At 44.4% G+C, this 9088-nt stretch overlaps 1 protein-coding gene across 4 annotated transcripts in view; it reads right to left on the bottom strand.

Moving 5' to 3' along the window:
* The window catches only part of Alg14 (asparagine-linked glycosylation 14), a 71385-nt gene that overhangs the window by 16148 nt on the left and 46149 nt on the right, over positions 1-9088 (bottom strand). The window lies entirely within an intron of this gene.

Raw genomic sequence — 9088 nt, 5'->3', positions numbered from 1 at the left:
GGACCAGGACTTGTAGATTACAGAAACAAAACAAAAATAGGAGGAGGAGAAAAATGACCAAGTGAGGGGGTCAGAAGGAGAATAGAGATAGACACTGTGCCTGGTGAATGGCACTCAAAGCGGTTCTGACTGAAGTCCATCTCTCTCGCTCTTGCTCGCTCTTTGTAAACAGTGCCTCACTCTCATGGCTGGAGGACTGTGTACCTGCACTTTCCAGGTAAGGGAACAGACAAGCAATACTCACATTGTTTACTATGGTAACCAGTGGCCCAGTATAAAGCTCAGTTCCTGTTTCACTAGAGCAAAAAGAACTCCCCAGATCTCAGAAGAGATAGGATTAATATCGGCAGCGCTTCTTAGTGTTCCGGCTCTGTTCCCAACACCGGGGCGGGGCAGGGGGATCTTGATCAAAATAGACTGTGGCTGGTCAGCCTAGCCAACCCACAAGTGCTTGCTTGCTAGCTTTCTTTCTTTCTTCCTCCCTTTCCTTCCTCCCTCCCTTTCCTTCCTCCCTCCCTTTCCTTCCTCCCTCCCTTTCCTTCCTCCCTCCCTTTCCTTCCTCCCTCCCTCCCTCCCTCCCTCCTTCCTCCTTTCCTTTCCTTTCCTTTCCTTTCCTTTCCTTTCCTTTCCTTTCCTTTCCTTTCCTTTCTCCCTTCCTTTCCTTCTTTTCTCTTCTCTTCTTTTCTTTTCCTTTCCAAACTGAGCTTGTTTGTCTGTCTTTAACATCCATCTATCCTCTACACTTGACAGGGTGTAGAATAGAGAACAGACCCAAAGCGGGAACACTAAGAAGCTCTACAATCTAACTTAGAAGTAGTGAGCCTGCAGTCGCTGAAAGCTGGATCCTCCAGTCAAGCTTTTTGTGTTAGCTGATAACGCTAATAATTTGATTTCTGCATCTTATTCCTATAATCCTTTTTCTCTCCATTGCTGGTGAAGGTCGGGCAAGCACTCACCGCTAAGCAAGATCTCTACTCTTATACCTTTTATCTAAATTCATTGTGAATACAGGAGGAGGAGTCAGAGGGCTAACAGCCTCCCTGAGAGCTAAACACAGGCACAGATATACATATTCACTACGTATCTGTTAAATGAATGGATTCGTCCAAGGTCATGGGTTAATAAGTAACAGAATAGGGACTCGAATCCATGTGTGATGGAAGAGTTCCTGATTTTCTAAAATTCCACTTCAGTGGTTCTTGTATGAGTTCATTTCTGAGCTTCCAATGGGCTGCCAGGAAACTGGAAACACTTGCTGACCCGGGCATTAGCTACCTTAAAAAACCACATGCGTGCTTAAGACCTTTGCTGATGAGCCCATGCCAGTGGCGAAGGCTGAGTCCAGCGTGTCTGTCTGCTGTGGGCCACATCACACCAGTACTGACTTGCCTCTCTAGGAACTCGGAGGTAGCAGAAGCTGTAAGGAAGCTGTTAAGTGATCCAGCAGAGGCATGAGGCAGACAGGGAGGAGAAAGGGATGAAGGGGGCAAGAAGATGGATGAGCAGACACGGTGAGGCAAGGGACCCGAGCTCTAGGAGAGGAGGCAGAGGCCCGAGGGACAGGGCTGGGGGTGGGGAGGAGGCAGCAGAAAGAATATACAAATAAATCCTAGGAGACAAAAGGCAAAAGAGGGAACACACACACACATACACACACACACACACACACACACACACACACACACACACACACACACGGAGGGAGGGATACAGAGAGAGAGATAATTTAAAGAGGAACCAGTTACAGGAAGAGGAGCCAACTGCTTGCAAGGAAAATAGCCACAAAGCCATTGTCTACTTCCTGTCAAAACGATGTCAGGTGTATCCTCAACCCAAAAGAATGTCAGAAGTTGTGGTTTGTACTCCCAGTGCTCAGGAGGCGAAGCAGAGGAGTCGTTAAGTTCTAGGCTAGCCTGGGCTATATAGTGGGGGATCCTGTCTCAAACAACAAAACGGAGCCAAATTCAAACTATGCAAATACACAGAACATATGAAGAGTTACCGGCAGGCTGGGTGCCAACATGCTAGCTGAAAACAGTGTAGGCCACAGACAATTCCTTCCACAGGCAAAGGGGTTGTTTGAGCATTGAAGGCGTCTTCTCCACTAGCAGCTTCCAGCCGGGTAGGTACAGAAGGGCCTGTTTGGCTGGCAACCATCTGTGAGTCCAGCAGGACCCAGGCTTACTGAGCTACTGCCGTGCCTTTGAAAGAGTACTGGGTAGAACTCAGGACTGAGTATCACAAACATCTTATGAAAACAGAGTTGTCTCTGCCTTTCAGGCAGTTTTTTTGCCCTGTTTAAAGATTAGGCTTAGCTGACTGCCACTCCCCCCCCCCCACCTCCCCTACTCCTGCCCACCCCCACCACCAAGTGTTGCACAAAGAATTCTCTGACACACTGCACCCAGTGCAGATGAAAGCGCTTAAGTGTGAGTGCAAGCAGCAGCATTGGGAGTGACATTTACTGGCTGAAAACAGTGAAATCAGAGCATTCCAGTCCACGGAGATTAAATGTCAGCATCTCAATGCTTAGCTGAGCATTAGCCATGGAAGTTTAAAAAAAAAAAAATGGAGGATTCAGTTTTCTATTGTAAACGGCACTTCAGAAATCTAAGAAGAAGACTTTAAAAGCAGGAAGGAGCTGATCTAGGCTGGAGGGGGACATACAGATTGTTACTCAACTGCACAGTTACTGAAGCCAGCTCAGTACCCGGGCTGGACAGAGCCTGCTGTCTTTCACCACCACAACCAGAGGATGTGACTCTCCACTCACACTTAGCGAGCTATCAGTCAAAACCCAAAATATAGATGCTTCAGGGCACAGAATTCTCCACACTGGACATAGACTTTAAAGGAGTTTTATTGTTCTTTTAGAATGAGTACTTTTTAATGTACAGGGGGGGGGGGAGAGAGAGAGAGAGACAGAGAGAGAGAGAGAGAGAGAGAGAGAGAGAGAGAGAGAGAGAGAAGTTGAGGAGGAAGAGGAAGAGGAGGAGGAAGAGGAGAAGGAAGAAAAGAATCACGCCCCTCAGGCATATTTTTCCCATGGATGCATTTACTTATGAGAAGACAGGCTAAAGTTTCTAAATGTAACAACCACTGTGAGTGTGTGTTACAAGAGCACACACACACACACACACACACACACACACACACACAGAGAGAGAGAGAAAGAGAGAGATCTTAAAACTGAACCTTATCAGCAGTCATTCCTTTCTAAGTAACCAGTGAGCATCTTGTCTATTTTGCTTACTGTGGGTGTGGGTGCACCCTGGAGAACATTGTAAACCATTGCTTTAAACCTTTGAAGTCTTGTATTTAATCCTCAGTATCTTTATGAGGTGGTTAATATTATTTCCATTTTATAGATAAGAAGACTGGGGCTCCAGAGGAGATTAAGGAGATTACCCAAGACCACAGGACTATTAAACCATGAGGGATTTAAGCTCCACGCCACTGACTCCAGAGCCTGCGTAATCAACCTCCAGTTCAGAAATTCAAAGTCTAACTGAGATCACAGGCTTATGAAGAATCATGCAAGCACAAGTGAGGAGACAAAGACATGCGCAGATAAGCCAAACAGCTCAGATCTACGCAGGCCTCGGTGAGTCTTGACAACAAAGGAGAGCTCTCTTTGGTGAAAAGGCAGCAGTTTGTTCTCCAGGAACGGGAAACTCTACGTACCAAAGCCTTGAGTGTTTACCATCCCTACAGGTCAGCATTTGTTGTGAATGAGAACAAACATTGTATGGAAACTGAGAGACACGGACGTGGAGTCAGCCCAGGTGACGGTGGAAAGGTGGGTGAGACAGGGAAATGGAGGCTGGAATCAGGAAGGGTTCTAAGCCTTAAGTGAGGTAGCTGGTCTGGTGACCTGTTAGACAGAGGTGATGAGGTTGGAGAATCCACGCTTGCTAACTAGTGTAGATTACTTAAGAATAAAAACTATGAGGCTGGGTGTAGTGGCCCATGCCTTTGATCCCAGCAATTGCTAGGCAGAGGCTGGTGGATCTATGTGAGTTTGAGGCCAGCCTGGTCTACATCTTGGGTTCCTGGCCATTCAGGACTACGTAGAGAGACCATGCCTCAAAAAAAAAAAATGGTGATGAATTGATTAGATGATTATTATAGTATAACAGCTCTTATTTTTAAAGATACGTTTGATCTATTTCCAATGGTCTGAAATCCATGGTCCAAAATCATGATTTCTTTTGCATCAACATAAGTGACCGTCATAAACCTTCAGGCTAATCAGGAAGACAGGTTAGTGCCATGGGAGAGCAGGAGCGGCCGACTGATGGTCCGTTAGCTAACTCTGAGCACAGTTTAGCATGCATTTCATCTTGGCCCAGCCGTGGTTTGTATCAGGTTCTTTTAGATCCCTTGCTGCATCTCCCCACCATGGTCTTTGTTCCGAAGGCTCCAACGGACAGAACAGGATTTACCTCCAGCCTGCGGTGTCTTCCAGGGCTGAGCACGGTGGCTCAGATGCTTTCTGTCAATCGTCCCTTCAGGCTAAACCTCCTTACCTCCTCCGCTGTTCCTCTCCTCATCTAACTTGGTTTCATATTCCTTCACCATCTGGATCATTTACTGAACAAGTTCCACTTTGTCAATGGTCCTTTAAAAGTGCAGTGCCAGAACCAAATGCGGTTTCCAGAGCAGAAATACATAACTGTATTTCCTAAAGCTCCTACAAGCAAACTGTTCTTCCTTCACAGAGGGCGGGAGGGAGGGAGGGAGCGACGGAGGGGAGGAGGAGGAAGGGAGAGGAGGAGGAGGGAGGAGATAAGCCATTTAATCATTGTATCTCAGTATGGAAAGATTTCCGTTTATTAAAGCAAATTCTATTTGAATTTGAATTTTTGTTATTGTTGTTTTTGTTATTGTGGGTTTGTTTGTTTGGAGACAGGGTTTCTTTGTATAGCCCTGGCTGTCCTAGAACTCCAGCTGTAGATCAGGCTGGTCTTGAACTCAGAAAATCCGCCTGCTTCTGCCTCCTGAGTGCTGGGATTAAAAGTATGTACCGCCTTTGCCCAGATGAATTTCAAATTTAATTGCATGTCTTTAGTGTGTGCTTGTGTAGTATGTATTGGGTGTGTGTGTTGGGGGGGGGTAAGCTTATGTGCACATGGGGAGGTCAGAGAACATCTTGCAGGAGTTAGTTTTTCCTCCCGGGGGACCGAGGTCAGGTTGACAAGCTTGGTGACAAATGCCTTAATTAACTCATGAGCTGTTTTTCAGGCCCTCTACTTTAATTCATAGCACTTAGAACGAAGTTGCTGAAGTCAATGAATTTTTTCCCTTGGTTTTGTTTTAAGGGAATAATAAATAACATTTCATTCATTCATTCATTCATTCATTTATTCATTCATTTGTGTTTCTATGTGGGGTATGCATGCTTGCCATGACCCTACAGAGTAGAGGTCAGAGAACAACCTGCAGGAGTTGGCCTTCTCCCATCATGCGCATTCTGGGAACTGAGGCCCAGTCACTAGGCTTCACTGGGATGCACACTGAGTGGATATTTGACCCACAGTTATCCCACCACCCGGTATTTTCATATTCTGACAGCATTTACCTACCAGCATCCCACATCAATTTATAGCTGAAGCATTTTTCTCTTTATAGACTCTGTCCTGACCAAGACCTAAGTCAATCTAACAGATACAGAGACACCACCCAATCCCAGGACAGCCTACTAGACTCTTTGTTCAAGTCAGGCCCAGACATGAACTTCACCTCTCAGAATCTTGGTCTACACTGTAACGTGAAATTTACAGTATCTACTCACTATATTGTAAAGTTGAAGTTCGGTTACCTTTATTATTAAGAATAACAGAGACACTGAATGATAATTAATGATAAAATTCCACATTGGCTCATAATGCAAAAGGAGAGAGAAAGATTGTAGGAATTGTCTATTAGTGAATTCTGGGCATTTGCAATGGTTAAAATGTTCTTTTTACAAGACATAGAAGAGAAAGAAGCTACTGAGTCTGGTATTTCTATTAGCTGTGTGATTTCTGTTTATGATTATGGAAAATACCACAGGGATGACTTAGTTCTTTTTGCCATTCTTAAATTCTACAAAAAAGAGAGAGTTCTTGACTGGAAAGACAAAAAAATATCAGAAAAATCACTCCATATTTAGTAAAAAGTTCTAGAAGTTTGGAAGCCAAATATCAAATTCCAACAGTGCCTAGCAGAAATAAACAATCAAATCTCTTCCTTACGTAAACAAAGACACCAAATAAGGGCTGAAGGAATTGTCCTGACCGTGCCTTTCAAACAGTGTGCTGACCTCATCACACTGTAGTAAGAAAAGAACTAGGGAGAGAGACAGGGGAACCCGTTGCTTCCTGCAGCAGACAGACTCCACCAGCTGCAATCCCCCACGCCAGAACCTTTGGGGTGTGATTTCATTGCAGGCAACCCTCTCATGAACGAGGTCCCAAAAATTCCCCGACTCTTCCTGCACTTGAAGTGAATGAATTGTGTATGAGTAGAAAGTAGCCTCTCACCAGATAGCAAACTGGCCCTGGCTGTGACCTTGGACTTCCTAGCTTTGAGAAACACATTTCTGTTGATAAACAGCCAGTTCGTGATATTTTCCTAGAGTAGCCTGAAGAGACTTAAGCCCTCCCATATAAAATGAGATTAAGATCCTTCTTGTTCCTTATGTCTACACACTAAACTTGTTGTTACATTATTTTAATATTCACTAGGGCACTTGTCTAGAATTCATGAGGCCCTAGGTTTGGTTCCCATCATCACAGAACAAAAATAAGGACCAAACACAGTTTAACCACGTTTAATTATTATAGTGCTACATGAACTTTAATTTGGATCTCTGGATGAATGTCACAGTAGCCTGAAGTCTCGTTTGGGAAAGTTATAGCATCCAGCTGTCAGAAATAGAGCTGGAAGTAAACTTTCTAGAAATCGTTTATAGTCATTTTGTTTTGCTAGAACAAGCTATTACGACCACACTGTACTGGAAACGGCAAGACTTTCAGCGCTCATTAAGTACCAATTAGTCCTTCACATTTGTCCCTGAGAGATACAGATGTCACCTCTGATAGTCACGAAGGCTGAGTGAGTATTAAGGCAGGTTTGATGCAGCCCCTCATCCGGTTAGTCACACACTCCATTTTCATATTTGGGGGCTCTACCCTGAGAACACACATGCCCCATAATCTGAGGGGTCTCTTCTCAATGGCCTTCCTGTGGTAGAACTTTCTAGTATATTACTTTAGAACCAAGGAATTGAAGACTTGTAAAGTTGGAAGCTCCTTAAAGATCGAAGGTTGAATTACAGACGTTCTAATCTAATGAGCTGTTGCTACGACTTGCTCGTATTTGTTGTTAGTAGAGAAAATAAACCCACAAGAATGTTGTCATTGTTAAAAATATTAGAATTACTATACATGTCTAAATATAGAACTGTCTTGATTTTCCATGACAGGGTAAAACCAAGCCATATTTAAACCCAACCAAAAGCTATTGTTTATCCACAATTTGTCCCAAGCCTCCATTAAAAAAAATTACCTGGTACTCAAAATAAAAATACAATGGCCAGAATCTGGGTATTTATAGTGTCTTGCCAGCAACTAAAACAACACCCGGTATCTGCTGGCTCTAAAGACAAAGGAAGCCAAGAGTTACTTCAGAGACCCTAAGCTGATTTATTGGTCTGGTAAGGATAAGACTCCAACTTAGATATTTTACTGTTCTCAGGTCTCCAATGAGACGAAATGTTTTAGCATGCATTTTCAGTCATGGGCTATTTTTATTTTATTATCACTGTCTTTATATCACTTCCCCTCCAAAATTTCCAAATTTACAATTCTCACTGACTTTCAGAGCTTCATTCTGATGCCATGGTCTCTAGTTTACCCTTTAGCAGTTTAAATGGGCTGTAGTCAGGTTGTTCTTAGAAACACAATGCAGATGACTTCCAAACAAGTTCTAAGTACTCCCCAAAGACTGTAGGTATTTGGGCTGCCTGCCTGTCCGTCCACTGCTTGGTTGTGAAACAGGCATGCTCCACTCTTCTTCCTGACAACAGAAGCAATGTGACTAGGTCCCTCCTGCTGTCTTAAAATACCATAACGGACCACTACACTGCCAACTGCAAGCCAAAATTGGAAAGTCAAAATTCACCCTTTGTTTTCTTTCTTTCTTTCTTTCTTTCTTTCTTTCTTTCTTTCTTTCTTTCTTTCTTTCTCTCTCTCTCTCTCTCTCTCTCTCTCTCTCCCTCCCTCCCTCCCTCCTTCCTTCCTTCCTCCTTCTCTCTCTCTCTTTCTTATTAGATATTTTCTTTATTTACATTTCAAATGTTAACCCCTTTTCCTGGTTTCTCCTCTGAAAACTCCCTATCCCTTCACCCTCTCCCTGCTCACCAACCCACCCACTCCTGCTTCCTGGCCCTGGCATTCCCCTCACCCTTCCTTTTCAAGTTGCGTTTGTCAGGGTGTTTTATCACAGCAACAGAAAAAGCAACTAAGGCAATAAACAAGTATGATGGGGAAACTAGAGACTCCTTAGCCAGCAGCGGCTGGACTCTCTTGCTGCCCTGCCGCTTTGAGAAAAAGAGCTGCCAATCAAATAGCTGGTGGGACTACTCCTATGCCAGTCACCTGCAATATTGTAGGACACCCTGGGGAGACAATCTGACACAGCTGAGCACTTCAGCTCCTGATGTACGGTCCTTAGCCAGGGCTGTGGGAAACAGTTTGTACCACACTTCTTTGCTCTGGCAAGCTGTGAGTGGGACTAAGAGCTTGCAAGGCAGCAACTGGCTCGAATAAATGCCTATGATTGCACCAAATAGCTCTTGCTTGGGCTTGGGCTGCTCAAGCTCACTTAGAAAGCCAGCTAGGAGACAGCCTCCTGTGCTGCATCCCCTGGTATTGCACAGACAGGCCCAATAAAAGAGGCTAGTGGTCACTGCTGGACTACTCTTAGTGTAGGCTGAGCTGGTGTCTCAGGGTTTTTACTGCTGTGAAGAGACACCATGAACGCAGTAACTCTGAGGAACTGTTTGGAGGAGTGGAACACAGCTACTCGTAGTCTCTTGACTAAT

Source organism: Mus musculus, chromosome 3, assembly GCF_000001635.26.
Source record: "Mus musculus strain C57BL/6J chromosome 3, GRCm38.p6 C57BL/6J".
Lineage (NCBI taxonomy): Eukaryota > Metazoa > Chordata > Mammalia > Rodentia > Muridae > Mus > Mus musculus.
This window is presented reverse-complemented; position numbering and strand designations above follow the sequence as displayed.